Source organism: Mobula birostris, chromosome 20, assembly GCF_030028105.1.
Source record: "Mobula birostris isolate sMobBir1 chromosome 20, sMobBir1.hap1, whole genome shotgun sequence".
NCBI lineage: Eukaryota > Metazoa > Chordata > Chondrichthyes > Myliobatiformes > Myliobatidae > Mobula > Mobula birostris.
In genome coordinates, this window is record NC_092389.1 from 12,423,960 (window position 1) to 12,443,183 (window position 19,224).

Genomic DNA, 19,224 nt, shown 5'->3' on the forward strand with positions numbered 1-19,224 from the left:
GTTGGGTCAGGGTGGGCGGGATGGGAAGAGGGGTAAGGTAATGGAAAGGGAATGTGAGTGGAACAGAGAGAGCATAGCAGGAGGTTATGTAATAGCGGGCAAGAATGCAATCTAAAGGAGAAAGTAGATGAGCTAGGTTGAGAAAGAAGCGAAACACCAAGAGTGAAGTGTGGCCAGGAGAGTGCCAGTACAGTGCTTGTGTGTATCCAGGTAACCCAAGCTGATAGTTGTGTCCCGCCCTGTTGTGTCACGTTGTCCCAGGTGACTCACGGCTGCTTTGCAGAGAAACTACTGCAAGTCTGCTCTCAACACCACAAGGATGTGACTGAGAGGAAGGGGTGTCTCGGCGGATTCCTGAGCTGGCTGTCCGAGCTACTGGAATAACACTAGTAAGAGAATTCCTTTGTTGGCGTCGGATTCAGTTGACAGTCTCTGCTGTGGTGAGTGTGTATGCAACAGAGAGGAGGGGAGAGAGAGGGGGGGAAGAGAGAGAAACTTGCAGTACAGGTTTGGGAGTCAGCTCTCAAGCTGCAGGAATTCACAATTCTCTGTCTCGAGGTGTATTGTGCTTTAGGTTCACTGCTTCATAGCTTTTGCAGATCAGGCCCTGACTGATTTGCTGTGTTGTTTCTTGGTCTTTACCCGATAAGAGAAAATATTTAATTTAACTTGGGGATGAGACTCAGAATGCCAAGAGCACCTTAAAATGCATATGGTCTGTTCCAGGATAAGTTCAGTCACTACGAAGTCTTGATATTGGAACATTTATTTTCTTGTTTTAAAAGAAGAATGAATTTTCAGGCTCTTATGGCATCCTCAAATACAAGTTGTTGATGTGTCAAAATACTACCTTGCTTTTGAGGATCTGAACTGGGCTGGGATACTGACAATGAATCTCCAAATGGTGAACTCCGATCTCATCGGAGCTGACAGAGAGGAGGGAAGAGGCGGGACTGAACTGTGACCCAGACATTTCCCAAGGGAATAACAGCTCATTCCAGCCTGCCCTTGGGCACTCCCTGCTGGTAGGCGACTACTCAGCACATACTCCGTGACATTAGTGTTTCCATCCCTGTACTGCAGCTGACAGATGGCTTGAAGAAGCTGGAGGTACCACATACTGTCAGTATGATCTCTGCAATGCTCTGCTTCACGTGAAGTTTTTAAACTCTGTCTATCTTATCAGACAGGAAAAACTCTGAGGGGTAAATTGAGACACTTGCACTAGAATTAGTGTGCACCTGAAATTTGTTTCAATTGTCAATAGGCAGCAGTCTGGCATTGTATATCACCAGGATACATCACTGGTACATTCAATACATTGCAATAGTTAATAAAAATCGAAACTTAAATTAAAAGCATAGGTCAAAACGAGAGCCAAAAAAGGTGAGGTAGTGTTCATGGGTTCATTGCCCATTCAACAATCTGATGGCAGAGGGGAAGAAGCTGTTCCTGAATCACTGAGTGTGTGTCTTCAGGCTTCTGTACCTCCTCCCTGATGGTATCAACGGGAAGAGGGCACGTCCTCGGTGATGGGGGTCCTTAATGATGGATGCCACCTTTTTGAGGCATCACTTTTGAAGATGGAACATAGAAAGCCTACAGCACAATACAGGCCCTTCGGCCCACAAAGCTGTCCTCGATGCTAGGGAGGCTAGTGCCCATGATAGAGCTGGCTGAGTTCACAACTTTCTGCAGCATTTCCGATCCTGTGGGTGGCCCCTCCACACCAGATGGTGATGCTCATGGGAATGATTAAATATTTGATTGAAAACACTGCAGGAAGAGGACATTGAAATTAATCATCTTTCAATGCAGAATTTAAGAAATTAAGAAATGGGGTCGAGAAGGAAACGTGCTGGATAGAATGGACCTGTAGAGGATACTTCCATTGCAGAGTCTAGTATCTGAATGCTCAGCCTCAGCATAAAGGAGTGTCTTTTTAAACCTGAGATGAAGAATTTCTTCAATGAGAGGGTGTGGAATTTGTTACAATATTCCCCCCAAAAGAAAGGAGGCTGCTGCCCATCAGGGTAAACATGGGGAGCACTCAAAATAGTTATTGAAGCCAGGTGAAAACCCACTGTGCATCATATCACAGCTAAAGCCTGAAGAGTAGTGCAGACCAGGGACTCCCACCATCCAATTCATGCTCTCTTCTTGCTGCTGGCATCAGGAAGGTGGTACAGGAGCCTCGGGACTCTCTCCACCAGGTTCAGGAACAGTTACTACCCATCAACCATCAGGCACTTGAACAAACGGGGATAACTTCACTCACTTGCCCCATCATTGAAATGTTCCCACAACCAATGGACTCCCTTTCAACTACTCTTCATCTCATGTTGTTGATATTTATTATTTATTTATATTATTGTTTCTTCTTTTTGCATTTGCACAGTTTGTTGTCTTCTGCATGCTGGTTGAACACCCTAGTTGAGTGGTCTTTCATTAATTTTGTTATAGTTATTCCATAGATTTGTTGAGTATTCCCACAAGAAAATGAATCTCAGAGTTGTATATGGAGACATATATGTACTTTGATAATAAATCTACTTTGAACTTTGAGGTGTGGAAAAGGAGTAGGTTAAAAGGTCAACACAACATTGTGGGCCAAAAGGCCTGTACTGTACTGTTCTCTGTTCAAGGAACATTTGAAGTGTAGCACGGATATGTTTATGGGGAAGCTAATAAATAAGTGTGGCAGAAATCCATATAGGACGTGTTAGTAAGATGAGATGAGAAGGAAGCTTGTGTGAAACATGCACATTGGGACTGATAGGTTTGGTCCAGTGGCATCTGTCAAAGCAGCCTTTGTGAAATGTGAGTAGTGACTGTGCTGCCTTTCACAAATGAGAACTGAATTTATCCAAACTTTGGAAAAATTCTCCTTGCATTTTTGGCTGCTGGACTGATATTTAGAGGTGGGAATAATAACTTAGTAATAAGCACCAATCAAAAAGCTTTTGATTCAGATCTGAGGGAAAGGTTTGTGACAAAATGAGGATGAAAAGTTGGCAAGTGGGTTCTTTCAAAGCTGTTGAATGAGCCTCACTTGCTTGTTTAGATTCTGATGTTCGTAAGTAGCAGTGTGAATTGTGGACATAACATTCAGCAGATGCTGGAAATCCAAAGCAGAACACACAAGATACTGGAGGAACTCAGCAAGTCAAGCAGCGTCTATGGAGAGGAATAAACAGTCAATGTTTCGGGCTGAGACCCTTTGTTAGGATTGGATAGAAAAGGGGCTGAAGCCAGAATAAGGTGGTTGGGGGGAGGGGGGAGTACAAACTGGAAAGTTACAGGTGAGATCAGGATGGTGAATTGAGTCCCAGATCTGATGAAGCAGAGATTGTCATTTAATTGGCCATAGTGTTACTAGCAACAGTTCTTTGCCTTTTTGTCTCTTGAGAACCAGAGAACCAGTGGGAGAGGGGTGCTTCTCTGCTTTTGGCCCTCCATTTCTGCCTTTCATTTGCAAAGGTCACCCCACCCCACCCCTGCCTCATGCTCTAGGCTCCCTTTGAGTAAGTGTGTATGCCTACTTTGGAAGTACAACTGCAATCTACTATCTACTTTGGATGTTGCCTCAGATTGGAACAGATGCTTTAGAATGGGGCAGAATGGCAACTTAGTAATATCAATTTAAACAGCTCGTAGCAGCTTCATGTCACCCTTTCATCAAGCCAAAGTCAAGTTTATTGACATATGCACAAGTACAGTACATACAGGGTCAATGTAAAATTTACTTGCAGCAGCATCACAGGTACGTAGCACCATAAACAGCACTCAAAAGAAAAACATAAATTTAATGTAAATTATGCACTCTTATATAAGAAAACATGATTTAAAAGAATCTATTTTTAGTGCAAAGTGATCAAAGCATTCATAGTGTTGTTAAACTGTAGTGAGTAGAGTTTTGCCAGTTTCATGGGGAGAAGGCAGGAGAATGGGGTTATGAACACAATAAATCAGCCTTGATGGAATGGTGGAACAGACTCAATGGGCTGAATGGCCTCATTCTGCTCCTATGGATTAGGGCCCAAGAACCAAATAGTTAAAGGGAACAGGTTGTTCTTGAACCTGGTGGCGTGAGACGTCAAGCTTCTGTACGTCCTTGTTAATGGTAGCTGCAGAAAGATTGTGGGCATCTTTGATGGATGTTGCCTTCTTGAGGCAGCGCCTCCTGTGCATATGACCAGTGCTGGGGGGTGAATGTGCCCATATCTATTGGGCTGAGCCCACTGTTCTCTACAATTTCTTACATTATCAAGCGTTTGATTTGGTGTACTCTACCATGATGCAGCCCATCATGATACTTTGAACAGTACATCTGTAGAAGAGTGTGAGAGTGTTTGATGATAAACCAAACCTCCTGAAAGAGTAAAGACACTATTGGTTTTCCTTATGGTTGCATCTGTGTGCAGGGCCCAGGACTGGTCATCCAGTATGTTAACGCCCAGGAATGCGTTCCACATCTACAAGGAAATGACAAGTCTCCTGGGAGTCTGAGGAAGGGGCGGCAGCATCCATAAGGCTAATAGCAGACATTTAATGACCTCTGTGACAATAAGGCCTTCAGAGATTTGATTTATGATTGTTGAAATATGTTCCTTTAATGCAGATTGCAATTATTACATCAGTTGTCCTGTTCCTTCCATTTCACTAAATTTAACTTTGTATCTCATCCCTTCATCCCTTCTCACATCTGACATTAATTTCATGTATTTTTGTTTTCTACTCCCTTGCTTTGGATTTGTGCTTCCCCACCCCCCACCACTGCTTCACTCCTTCTCATTCTAGTCCTCCACCTCATTACATGACTTTTTCCTCCCCTCCTCCAACTCCCTCCCATTTTCATTTACACCTGCCATTCTTGTAGTGGCTTTCTTCATTCACTGTGCCTTCCCGAGCTCCCTCGCAATTTCCCTCTCTCTCCCTCCCACCCCACAATCTGACTCCGTCAGTCCCTCTCCTCCAATATCTCCCTCTTCCTTCTTCCCCCATGCTCTCTCGCTCCCCCCACCTCTCCAACATGCCCTTGCTCCCCTTCCCTCACTCCTTCCTCTCTCCCTCTCTCTCCCACACTCCATAAGACATAGGAGCAGAATTAGGCCATTCGGCCCATTGTGTTTGCTATGCCATTCCATAATGGCTGATTTATTTTCCCTCTCAACCCCATTCTCCTGCCTTCTCCCTGAAACCTTTGTTTCCCGGACTAATCAAGAAGCTGTCAACCTCCGCTTTAAATATACTCAATAACCTGGCCTCCATAGCCGCCTGTGGCAATGAATTCCATGGATTCACCACCCTCTGGCTAAAGACATTCCTCCTCTCTCAGTTCTAAGGTGTTCCTGCTCTGCTCCCTTCTTTCAGCACACACTCCCCCCCCCAACATACCTTCTCCCCACATCCCTACCCTGCATGCTCTTCTTTTCCCATCCTCCCCCACTCTCTCCCTCCCCACACTCCCACACTCCCTCCTCATGTCCTCCCTCCACTCTATCCCTTGCACATGCTTTCTTCTCCCCCCCACCCCTCCCCTCCCCCCATTTCTCCCCAATCTCTCAACTGCTGTTTCCACCTCTCTGCCTTGCCCCCTCTCTCAGGCTGGGCCCCTAATTGAAAATTTAACAGTTTCCCTGCTGAATAAACGGGCTGTTTGAAATTACACAGAAACTTTGTGATTGGTGCTTTCAAAGGGAGTTCTTGGAAGGGCAGACTTCCCATCTGTAAATAATGACAGACCTGAATGAAAATTTACATAAAATTCCTGTGAATAAGTTGTGTGAGGCTGGGCCTGATTGAACAGGCCCAGGGCATGTTTCGGGTTTTGTGCATTAGGCCCTGTTTCTGTGGCTATTTAAAAAAAAATTAACATTATAAGCTTATTATTCAGCAAATTTCTGCTTTTTAAAATTACAGACCTGTTTACAACATAGCATGAGACAAGTTGGGATGGGGAATTGACAACAGTAGTAACTGTTTTATGTCTAAAAATATGGACCCTGCTTTCCCCTCTGATACTAGTGCCTGACATTCTTCTTCAGTGAGAGTTGTTGCCTGTGAAACTGTTCTCCTTTGGGAATTAGTGCCCTCAGATCTGTTCCCTTGTGAATCTGTGCCAGCTGATCTGTTGCCTGGTGAATCAGTGTTCACAGGACCCTCCTTTAGTCAGAGGCAGTGAGTGTCAGTGTTTTCAACAGATAAGGGAGTGGAAAGTTAGTGCTCTGATCTAACTTCTTTATTAGCAAGTTGCACAGTGTTCAAATCAATCTCTAAATGTGTCACTGGAAATACTGTATGTTCTACATTAGGCAAGAGCAAGAAAATGTCACAGGCAAAAACCACCGAACTAAGGTGTGCCTGATATGCCCATTTACGCACAGTAAAATAAATCGACTTGTGTTTCTCTATTCTACATCAGGATGTCCCAAAGCAAGTTTCACTCGATGAAGTGCAGTTACTGTGTGCTAGGTAGGAAATGTACAGTCAAAGTAAATTTATTATCAAAATGTGTCCTACCTTGAGATTCATTTTTTCGCAGGCCTTCACATGAAAATAAAGGAAACAATAGAATTTATGAAATCTATGCATAAAGACTAACAAACAATTAATGTGCAAATAAAGAAAATAAATAAATATTACTGGGGCCATGAGTTGTGAAGTCCTTGAAAGTAATTCTTTTGATCAGTGTTTCCCAACCTGGGGTCCACAGACTTCTCAGTTAATGGTAGGGGTCCAGGCATAGAAAGGATTGGGAACCCCTGATTTGAGGTGAGTGAACTTCTGATGAAGGGTTTCTGGATTTCCAGCACCTGTAGAATCTCTTGTGTTTATGAAGTTATCCCTGTGGGTTCAGGAGCCTGATGGTTGTAGGGTAATAACTGTACAAATGAGTATTGAGAAATGAAGACAGTTTATTATTAATGGTTCAGGGATATACCCAGGGTATTGTTGTGGTGGGGTTTAACGAATGGGTACTGTCTTTCTCAGCAAGTGCTCTCAGCTCATTTCAAAGAAGTAATTATCTTGGGAGGGATATGTGCATACGTACACTCCCCTAAGGGGTTCAAATTCATGTATGTGGATGTGCAGACGTTCACACCCTTGGACATTTGAGTGTGCATGCATGCATTCAGACTGTCACTTGCTCTGAAACCCATGACGTTTCCAGCATTTTTTCAGCAACATAATGACTCAACTCTGTCTCCTTCGTGTTCTCCTTGCACCCTGGCTTGCTTTCCTTCTCCTGGGCTGCGCCGTTTCAGCTGACTCCTGAGTTTACCCACGGTGAATAGCTTGAATTCCCATCTTAACTGTTTCTAGACTAAGATGTGGTGGCTCTTGTTTGTCTACAGTGTGTTGGGGTTAGGGTGGGGTGGGTTTAGGAGGGTGGGTCGCAGTCACAGTGCCAGCTCTGTGGCTAGGATTGGATTTGCTCTATTATCAATGTCATCTCTTACTCATTACTCAACCTGAGTCAGTGAGAGTGTGAAAGGAACTAATACCAGACTGCTGTTAGCTGCATGCATGTAGTCCGGTCTACTGTCCCCCCACCCCCCCCAACAGTACCAGGTAGGTCTCTGTGTTTCCACATGGTTTTGTGTTTGTGTGGTGTGACCTTAATTATTCTATCATTGTCAAGGGTATTTTTATCTCCCTAAGTCACTCTATTTCTGTTCTTCCCAACCCTCCTTTAATCTAGCTCTGTGACCATATGTACAATAGATTCAGCAGATGCTGCAAGACTTGAGGAACACACATAAAATGCTGGAAGAACTCGGCTAGTCAGGTAGCATCTATGGAGGGGAATAGGCAGTTGACGTTTTGAGCTGACAACCTTTCAGAGCTGGGTCTCAGCTCGAAACGTCAACTGTGTATTCTCCTCTATTATTGCTGCCTGACCAGCTGAGTTCATCCAGCGTTCTCTGTGACCATATGTTTCGTCACCTGTAGTAAAATCTCCTTGAAGAGCTTTGTGTGAGATTTTGTGTGGTTGGGCTGTTTTCTATCACCTTACAACACTGTTCTACATGAAGCTGTTGTTGCATGCCCTTGATCTAAGCACGTTGCAATCAGCGACAGGAACACAACACCAGCAGTCTGAGGTGAGGCTAGAGTGCTGCCACTCAGAAAGAGGCATTCGATAGTCTTCCAAGTTGCCAAGTGGAAGAGAAGTTTGGGCTGCAGGGAACCTAGCTGAGTGTTTCCTCTGTTGAGTGCTAATCATAGGAAAGGTACCTGTTCTGAAAGGACTGGATAAACCTGTCAGGAAGTTTCTTCTCTTTCTCCCTGTCAGGTGCAAAGGTAGGAAAAATCAGAGTCAGGTTTATTGCCACTGACATAATCAGAAAATTAGTTTAGTGGCATAGCAAATTACTATAAGTTGCTAGAGAGAGAGAATGAGAGTCCAGGGTAGCGGCGATTGAGTGCAAGGTGGGATATGTGAACTACAACCACCCTTGATCTGAACACGTGCTCAAATGTAGTGCAAGAGTTGAGAGCACTGACATACCCCGATGCCTCAGTAACTTCTACCCCAGAGTGGAAAAGAAACACAAACTGCTGGTGGAACTCTGGGGCAAGGGGAAGAGTTGTGACCCTGTGTCAGGGCCTGGTTTGTTTTTTGCTCCAGGTTCCAGCATTTGCAGTCTCTTCTGCCACCAGTCCTCAACTGTGGTCTGTTTTAACACAGAAACATAGAAAATATTTCTCAAGCCTGTTCCATCGCTCAGATGTTCTTCTAACTTAGGGCCATATTCCCATTCTCCCATGTACCTTGATGCCTCTTGTGTCTGGAAGTTAATCTCTTTCCTGTTGGGGGGGGACATTCAGCAGATTGGCATTCACCTCCTGAAATAGAGAATTCTACCAGTTCATCACCCATGAAGTTAAGAAATTACTCATTTACTTATTTCCTCTATTTGTCCCTTTCATCCCAAGGTTATTTGTTCCAGACACCCCAGTCAGGGAAAACCTACTCAGTGTATACCGAGGAGCCCTGTCAGAATTTAGTGTGGTCTGATGAGATCCCCTCTCATTCTGAGTCCAGGCCAAGCCAACCAAATCTCACAGGCACATGTCCACCATAACAGAATCAATCTAGCTGTCTTGGGGAACTGTTGTACATCCTGCCTGGGGTAAGGAGACCTCTAATTGCAGACAGTTTTCTGGTCTCACTGTGGCCCTGTATGATTGCAGGATAGAATCATACAGCGTGGAAGCAGGTCCTGTGGCCCACCAGGTCCATGCCAACTGCAGTATCCTCCGTTAGTCCCAGTTGCCTACATTGGGCCCATAGCCCTCCAAGCCCTTCCCCTCCATGTACCTATCCAAATGCTTCTTTAATTGCACCCACCTCGAGCACCTCCTCTCTTTCTCTCCCCTCTTATCCTGTATCTCTGTCCTCTTGCTTTAGACTCCCCAACCCTGGGGAAAAGACTATGACCACCTACTTTATCCACACCCTTCATTATTTTATAGACTTCTATGAGGTCACCCCTCATTCTTCTGCACTCTTAAGGAATAAAGATCCAGTGTGGTCAACCTCAGGCCCTCTAGTCCAGGCAGCATCCTCCTAAATCTCTTCTGCACCCTCTCTAGCTTGACGATGTGTTTCCTGTAATATTAGATTGGGCATGAGGAATGGAACCCTATTCTGAGATGGTGGAATGTGACCATGTTTCGCTCCAGTATTCAGAACTTCTTGCCAGGAAGACCAACATACCGTTTGCTTTCAATGTCTGTTGTACAAGGATACAGTGTTGTACAATGCATTGTATATTTCCTAAATCTTTAGGTACGCCACCTAAATAGTTTATCACCTTTCTTCTTTTTTGCTGCGTAAATAGATATCCCCACGTTATACTCCACCTGCCCTATGTTTGCCAAATCACTCAATTTGTCCACATTTGCTTAAAACCTCCCTGGATCTTCCTCACAATTCACGAACCCTACCAGTTTCATGTTGCCAAATTTTTGAGTTAGTCGTTCAAGGGATCTATCTATATTTCTGCGTTTGAACAGCTTGTCTTCTTTTGCACATCGGTTGTTTGTCAGTCTGTGTGTAGTTTTTTGTTGATTCACAATAGAACAAAGAAATAAAGAAAAGCAAAGAATGCCTGCAAGAAAATGAATCTCAGGGTCGTATATGGTGACATATACATACTTTGATAGTAAATTTACTTTGAGCTTTGGTGGTTGGCCATGAAGAATCAGCAAGGTTTGTTTTGGAAGAGGTTGTTTGTGGAAGGATAAGTTCGGTGTTGGGGGGGGGGCGGGGAATGATAGGCAAGTCATGATGTGTCCTTGATCCCTTTCTCTGAAACCACTACGGAGCAGATGGTTTCACTCAAATCTGTTCAGTCCAAAGTGATTTCTACAAGCCTGTGCAATCCAGTTGTATTTGCTGAACCCATAAAAACAACAAAATTTATTTCTCTGTTTCTTCCGGTGTCATCTTGGCCTCGTCAGTTTCACCCTTCTCAGTGAAGTGAGCTTGGAGTCAAATGCCATGGAAGCAGGCCTTTTGGCCTACCAAGTCTGTGTTGACCATAAAGCAATCATTTACACAAACCCCGTTTAATTCTCCTCACATTCCTCCCAGATTCTGCCTTTAGCATACTCGTTAAGGGTAATTTACAGTCGGAAATTTTTACCAACCTACACACCTTGGGATGTGAGAAGAACACTGAGCACCTAGAGCAAACCCATGAAGAGAAGTCAAACTTCACACAGACAGCACATAAGTCGGGGTCAAACCCAAGCCTTAAAGCTATGAAGCATCAGTTCTGTGTTGCACCAGCTGTTCTCCATTCTTGGGTCTTAATGGGTGATTCCTTGATGCAAAGGCCATAGATACTTTTGAAGAATCCACACACATTATGGTTGTTGGATCTCTCTGCACTTGCATCCACCATCCATTTTTAAAAATTTTGTTGGATGACAGATGCCTGTGGATATCTGTATTAACTCTCGGGAGTTATAATGGATGGTGCTTTTTAGCCTTATACTGGCGATGTATACTCCATGGCCATTTTATCAGGTACGCCTGTAAACCTGCTTGTTAATGCAAATATCTAACAAGGTAATGATGTGGCAGCAACTCCGTGCACAAAAGCATGCAGACATGGACAAGAGGTTCAGTTGTTGTTCAGACCAAACATCAGAATGGGGAAGAAATAGGGTCTAAGTGACTTTGACTGTGGAATGATTGTTGGTGCCAGACGGGGTGATTTGAGTACCTCAGAAACTGCTGGTTTCATGGGATTTTCATGCACAGCAGTTTCTAGAGTTTACAGAGGATGGTGTAAAAAAACAAATAAAATATCCAGTGAGCTGCAGTTCTGTAGGTGAAAATGCCTTATTAATGAGAAGGGTCAGAGAAGAATGGCCAGACTGGTTCAAGCTGACAAAAAGATGACAGTAACTGAAATAGTCATGCATTTCAACAGTGATGTGCAGAGGAGCATCTCTGAACACACAACACATTGAACCTTGAAGTGGATGGGCTACAGCAGCAGAAGACCACGAACAAGTATATGTTTCTAGATCTTCTGCTCATCCTTACCAAATCAGCCTTTGTGTTTTTTATCTCTCCATAGGTGCTAACTATGCTAATCAGGGTGGACAGGACCTTATCGATACTCTGCGGCTTCTGTTGGTTGGGTATAGTCAGCTTATCCATGAGTTGTTTGCATCTAAAGCCTTTTTGTGGTTTCATTGATTTCGTCAATATTGCTTAGCCTTCAGCAACGGTTTTGTTGCCTTCAGTGTTCAGGAGTCGGGGTGGGTGAAGATGACAAGGATAGATTGGGCAGAGGATAGTCTGGCAGTTGTTGGAGTCCTGTTCTGGTTCATGTGAATCCCTTACCTGGATGGTGATGTAGTCAAGCAGAATTGAAGGTGAAGCCATTAGATAACAGGTTGTTGATATTTATGTGGAACAGTGAGAGAACTGTGCTGTTGGAGGGGAAAATAATGAGGAATACCATGATATCAGGGGAGGAATACTGAGGGGGGTATGACTGAGGGAGGGGATCTCTGCATTGTCAGTTGCGCAGTATTGAGGCATGTTTGAAAAGTTCTCGGAAAGGTGGTTCTGAGATTTTGCTGTCCAGGGCTCCTTCATCATCTAGGGTGAATTTACAAAACTCCTACAGCGCTTGTTTGAAGAAGAGCAAGTTCATTGTGTTCCCAAGACCAAAAGTCCAACCTGAAGCAGCATTGCCAAAAAACCGTAACAATTTAATGAGATTTTCTTTTCACATACCAAGAGTTCCTGCACTTCAAAGTACAGGAACTATATGATAAGAGTGAAAAGACTTCAAATAGGGCTTCATTGGCTGCATGGTTCTTTGGGACATCCTGAGGTTGTGAAATCATCATATAAATGCAAGAATTTCCCTTCGGCTTCTTTCAAAGTAATCATTGTAAACAAAAGCAGGTGAGACTGAAAGGACAAGCTAAAGTTTTGGATGCAGGAATGTGGCTGATTTGAAACATTACTCTGACTTTTCTGCATCCAAGTCAGAAAAAAAAACTTTAAGATAGATTTCCCAGGAGAAATGGGCCATTTGACCCATCTGGGCTCATACTTCCTATCTCCTTCAATTATCAAATCCATTCAGCATACCGTTTCATTCCTTCCTTGTGTTTCCTCCTGAGTGCATCATTGCATTTATTCTTTGTGGCAGTAAGTCTCACCATTTTGTAGATTTAGTTACATTGCTCATACACTTGGCAGAGTGGAAGCATCTTCTCCAGACCTATTCAACCAAGACCCGGAATAGTTCGAAAGACATCCGTCAAGTCATTCTTCATATCTAGAGTAAAGAGCCTCAGCTTGTTTGGATATGTTAGGTGTTGGGTATCTTTTTAACTCCTTGGATTAGGAGTAGGTTAGAATGTTTTCTTGACCATTGCGGGAATTGGTGATGGGTGGGCTGAGGGAAGTGATTCTTCAGTATCAAGACTGGAGGATGCCAGGTATCAATTGCCGTGCTTAATGTTGTACTAGAAATTTATCTACCAAGGTAGCAAACACCAGAATGGTCAACAGTGATGTAGGAGGAGATTAGCAAGTGAGAATGGCATACGTAGGGATGTTCAGTTTGTGGGCTGTCAACTACCATCTTCCCTTCTCCATAACGACCTACCAATGTCTTCATGTTTCTTCTCCCTCCATTTGCCCCTTCATTCCTCATGGAAGTGGTACTTTGGGGCAAAGTTCCATATGTTGTGTCACTAAACCTTTGCTCCACCTGCCACGGCTTCACTGAGCTTCGAGTTCCATTCCAATTCCCCTTCCCATTCCCACACTAATGTATCCACCCTCTCCACTGCCGAGACCAAAGCAAACTAGAGTACCAACACCTCATATTTCGCATGGGTAGCATACAGCCCAATGGGATGAACTCTGAACTTTCCACATACAGCTAACCTTCACCTCTTGTATGCTTCTTGCCCTCTTCCTCTGCTGCCCCCCCCAACACAATTTTTCTTCTGGTCTTTACATTTCTGTTCCCTCCTCCAGTGCTACATCACCCATTTTTATCCCCTCTCCTTCCTAGATTCATCCACTTACCACCCACAAACTTTACCCTCTGTATTCTCACCACCCCCATTTGATTCAGTCTTGCCCTTCACCTTGCCCCTCATGGTTCCCATTATCCCCTTCCTTACTGCACAGATTCCAGCCCTGGTGGGCTTTGTGTTCCTGTTAGCACCCTCCAGCTTCTGTCTCCATCTTCTCCAGCTCTATTTGACTTTTTTTTGTATGTGCCTTTGTCTTCCAACTCCACCCCTCCTCCTACCCTACTGGTTTGATATGTCCATCATCCTTCACCTTTCCTTAGTCTACCAATCACCTACCAGTCCCTGTCTCACCAAACCGCTTCCCTTTATACTGGCTATCTTCTTTCTCTACCCTTAGTACTGATTGACTGATCCTTTACCCCTCAGATGTGTCTTCACCTGCTAAGTTTCTCCACCAGATCGTTTATTGTTACATTCTTGTTTGTTTCCTCTGCTACCCCTCGAGATGCAGGAGTATCGCAGCAGACCCAGTAATTCTAAGGCTGCATTATACATGAGAGTAAGCTACTCCTCCCCTTGGACCCGCTCTGCAGTTTAACATGGTGATGAAGACCTGATTGTAATCTCAGCTCTGTATTCCCATCACTCAGGTAACATTTTATCCTCTTGCTAATCAAGAATATATATCCACTTCGGTTTTAAAACTTTTCAGTGAGTTGTAAAAAACATCATCTCATCTCCACCTTAAACAGGTAAGCACATATTTTTAGCAGCAACACACAAAGCATTGAAGGAACTCAGTGGGTCAGGAAGCGTCTATGGAGGGAAATGGACTGTCAACATTTTTGATCAAGACGCTTCAATTAGACTGAGGCCAGATGGTTTTGACTCGATGGGCTGAATGGCCTAATTCTGCTCCTATGTTGTAAGATCTTGACCTGAAATGGACAGTTGACTTTCCCTCCATAGATGCTGCCTGAGGATCAGCAGTCTCTAGATCTTCGCACAGGGGAAATCATCCTCTCCATTTCCATCTTTCAAGACTCCTTAGGATCTTGTATGCCTCAGTTAAATCCCCTCATACACTTCTAAAGGTTAACAGACACATCCTAGCATAAGCCTAACCTGTCCTGTGAGGTCGAGAGTGAAAAACAATCTGGTTATTATTGAATTATGTAGACATCACTATTGGCAGTGGAGACTTCAGCTGACCACTGACAGTGATACAGCTGATTGGAGTTTAGTTGTGTGCTTGAGGATAGGTTCTGGAGCTCCCTCTGGTAGACTAACTCTGCAATAGCTGGTGTCTCTCAGTTAAGCTGTAAACAGTGTCACTCATTCATATTCTTTCTGTTTTGTTTCACAGACCAGTGAAAAGTGCTGATCCAACATACTGTGGAAGGAACAGGAATGTTTTACTATCAGGCTCTCTCATTGGTCGCTGCTTGCTTTCCAACTGCATAAGAAGCTGCCGATTGGAGAATCTTCAGTAAGGATCTTAATTAGATTAAAGTTAAACTAGTTAAGGAGATGGGGAAATTGCATTAAGTGATCTGATAGGGAACTGAGCTTGGGCACAGTGCAATGGGCAGCTGGTCTGGCACAGCATTGAGCAGGGATAGTTCTGCTGGGACTGTTTGCTAGCCAGCATATTGTGGACCCAGTGTCCCCTTCCTAAGCAAAATTAATGTGAGTACACTACAGGTCCTATTTAGTCAGTACTCCATTCCTGTGAACTGTCCGTAACCCGGACAGTTTACAACACAGAATTGTGGCCATGGAAAGCAACCACCACTGGCAAATCCATTCCGCCTGACTCCTAAACACTCACTCGCGTATACAGACTGTACACGTAAGTTGGGTGTTTGTAACTTGGGAGGACATGTATTTGGCTTTTGGTTTTGAGGAGAGTTTATTTTGGAATAGATCTTGGGATGGGTTTAGGGAATGGGTGAGGGGAATGGGTAGTGTCCCATTGGCATTGAGATCAGCCCTGCTTTTTGGCAGTTCAGTTAATTATTTCAGCTGCAGATGTTCCTTGTGTGTAGTTGTTTCTCTGGGTAGGAAATTGGCTTTTGCACCATTCTTGATGATAGTGAGTGGCTGGTTTTCATTTAATCTCAGAGAACTGAGTTTTGGGTGTGGTGCCATGGGGGAGCTGGCATGGAGATCGTGTAATGGCGGAGTAGGCTTTGAGACAAATGAGATAGGGATGGGGGAGTGGATGCCGGGTTGGTGCAGTGGGGTGTGGGCACAAAGACAGTCTAATGGGGATGGAGTTGAGCATTTTGTGTGTGCTGAGCCCTAAAGGGGAAGTTGGCAGGGCATGTGGTGACGTGAGCAGGAGTGAATGCTTGTTCAGATTGAGGACACGGTGTGTGCACTGAGGCAAGGAAAAATGGGCCCTGGTGCTAGGTATGAGGTATGGAACAGTGAGGCGGTGAATGGCTGCCGAGATATTGTGAAAAGGTAGTAAGTATTGTGAGGGGGAAGAGTGTAGGCTGGGACGATGTGAGTACAAGAGAGGAGTTATCCATAGGCAGCTGTGAAGGTTGGGAGCTATGTTATTGATGTCAGGCCAATAGAATCAACAAGTTTTCAAAAATATGTAATTCATTCTTAAAATATGAGGTAATACAGAGTGCCAAGCAACTCAGTGCATTCTCTTACAATGTGTCAATGTCACTAGTGTGTGACCCTCAAGAATTGCATCAGTTAAACATTTGAGAGGCTGTTCAATAGGACCCAGTCTCTTGGTGTTTAGTGGTGGCAGGACCCCAGACTGATCTTTCACTGTAGAGCCTTAAAATGGCTGCACCCTGTTTCACAAGTACCTCTGCAGCTTGGGCTGTGGCAGTTCACAGCATTCAGTTGCAGGCTTTTCCTTGCAGTGAAAGGCCACCAAGTTTTGGACAAACCAAAGTACATTCTTCAGTTGATTTTTGTCTCAGTGTGTATCCATGGTAGCCACGTCATCCTCTGTGTAACTTCCTGCCAGGCAGGATGTGGTGGGATTGAGACTCTGGCTGTGCGTGCTGGTTCTGACAAGGAGAGGCCTTCCTATCACCAGCCAAATGAGGTCTTGGTGCCTATATATGAGCTCTGGTGATGTAGCGTTCAACCAAATAATATCAACAGTGCTTGGGGAATCTTTCAGCAAAATCCGCCATCTCCTCCCACAGGACCTCAGGGATACCTCACCCACACCACTACCTGATTGACATAATCAAGGCAATGTTCTACAGAAGCACTTCTACAAGAGGCATTAAGTTGAAAGGAACAATCTGTGGAAAAGGGGCCAGGATTATTTCTTACAACACCAGGGACAGACGGACCTGCGGTGTGTAGCCATACTTGGCTTTTGCTTACTTCGACTCTGTGGACAGCTTTATGTGGCCATACAGAAAGGTCTCAGTCGGGATGAGATTAACGTTAGGTACTGTCCACCCTAACCCACTTTCTCTGGAGACCTGTATGGAACAACTCCATGTGATCTTCACATGAAGACTGCCTCAAGGCACAAGATATGAGTCATACCTGCGCCATGTTAACAGTGGCACCTCGAACTTGGTGGCCTGCTTCTTCCCTGTGAATGAGAGAGCTACTCCCACATTCCCAACTTGGCCATGTGCTTCAGCCGTTTGTTGCTACATACACTAGCTCCTCTGGGCCAGATTCCCAGCACCCTCAAATAGCAAATTTTATAATGAAGTAGACAACAGATTATTCAGACCAGAAAAACAAGAAAATCTGCAGATGCTGGAAATCCAAGCAACATGCACAAAATGCTGGAGGAATGCAACAGGTCAGGTAGCATCTATGGAAATGAGTACACAGTCGACGTTTCAGGCTGAAACTTGGTCAGACTGGTTGCTAAAGAACATGGCATCACTCTTACTGTGATCCACTCCGGCCTCTGAGATCAGTTCAGACTGGCTGCAGATGCTGATAGATCTGCAGCGATATTGCGTTGGTGCCGAAAATGCTATGCTGTTCACTACAGGAAGGCTTTAACTTCAGAGCCCCCATTGCCAGGGATCATCTGACTTAATGCCTGCCGCTGCCGCTGGCGTTGGCGTTCAGGGCAGCAATGAAGGTCCTCCATCTCTGGCTGTGCTCAGGGCTTCTTTCATTTTGTCAGTAGCTTCCTCTCAGTTTTCACTACTGTCAGTCATGCAAGTCCTGGGTGGAGATTCGGGATTACTGTTTTGTTACGGAAACAGCAATGAAGAATTCTTCTAGATTGGAGTGTGACAGAAGAATTTAGAAGAATTCCTCATTGCTGTTTCCATAACAATTTTGTTTTACCAGTCAGGGTTGTTAGCCCTGAGCTGAACCCCTGGACCTGGAGGAGTGGTGGACCACTCTTAGCTGACCTCTCCCCTTTGACCTGTTTGGCATGGGTGACCCTACCAACAGCCAAAGCACAAGGCCCTGACTCCAATCAACATAGCTGTCCGGGTCTTTCAGGCACGCAAGCCTCCAAATCATGACAAGGTTGTGGACATTTTGGGGGAGGCAATATCACTCTTTGCTTTATTCCTTTCTGGTGGATTTATCAAGTTTCATCACTAGACAAAGGGGATAATGCAGCCTTGTCTAATTTCAGATTTGATCAGGAAGCTTTTTGTCTTTCACCTACTGATTTGGACTGCATTGATATCTGTGCAGAGCAGTTGTTTCCAGTTATAGATTCACTACCCAAAGTTGAGGAGCATGTTCATTAAGTATGCTCTATTCTGTCAAAGGGTTATTCTGGTCCATACTGAGCAATTAACTATCTGCTTCCTCATCTTGCATAGAGGTTATCTTATCTTTAAACAACCTAAGGCAGTCAGAGATCTTCCTTCTGGGTACAATACAGGCCCGTCTGGGTGGGGACTTGATTAAACTAGTAATTGCCTTGGGCAGAATCTTGCGTCATTAATTCTTTTATCTCCTCCCTTTCTCCTTTGTAAATGAGAGTGATGATGCCCTTCCTCATGGCTTCTGTCATTCTGCTAGGTAAAAGCATTGTCTTGTACACTTTCAGCTGATCTGCACCCATTTAGTCCCACAGAGCTGACTACAATTCAGCCAGTGAACTGTCACTTCCAGATGTTTTGCTCATTCCAAAGGAGTGGAGCGAATTTGTCAGCAAATCCAAGGACATGGAAACATGAGGATATTGGGCAGGGGCGTCACTGGCCTCTCCTGCCTGATCCACCACCATGGCTGATCATATTCCTGGCCTTATCTCTCCTGTACCATCTCCCCTACCCTTCTGATCTTTTAAAAAATACCTACCTCCTTTTTAAACACCTTCAATGATCTGATCTCCACAAGATTTCCAGTGATTCACCATCCCCTGCAAGAAGTCCCTATGCAGCTCGCTGTTGGATGACTGCCCCTGTAATTATGCTACAACTGCGTCCCCTCATTTCAGATACTCCCACTAGTGGAGAGAACTCAGCACTTAACCACTGGATCCTCTGTTTCAGTAAGATTATCCTCATTCCTCCAAGCTCTAGAGTATAGATTTAATTTACTTACTGGCTTGTGATAAGACAGCTCTTTCATCCCAGGAATTGGCCTTGTGAATCTCGATCGCCTCTTATGCTAGTATCCACTTACCTCAATGAGGAGACCAAAATTCTGTATAGTACTCCATGTGTAGTCTCATGGAGGTCATTGTAATGTTGCATCCCT

At 44.4% G+C, this 19,224-nt stretch overlaps 1 protein-coding gene across 9 annotated transcripts in view; it reads left to right on the top strand.

Annotated features, from left to right (window-relative positions):
- bcl9l (bcl9 like) overlaps positions 1–19,224 on the top strand; it is a 158,334-nt gene that overhangs the window by 69,650 nt on the left and 69,460 nt on the right. For 6 of the 9 annotated variants that reach the window (XM_072238146.1, XM_072238142.1, XM_072238141.1 and 3 more), the window contains one exon: positions 14,903–15,025. The exons of 2 other annotated variants lie outside the window; for them this stretch is intronic. The gene's annotated coding sequence lies outside the window, so the exon portion shown is untranslated. Of the gene's footprint in view, positions 1–369; positions 390–14,902; positions 15,026–19,224 lie in introns of those variants that run through there. One more of the 9 variants, XM_072238145.1, reaches the window with a different exon arrangement.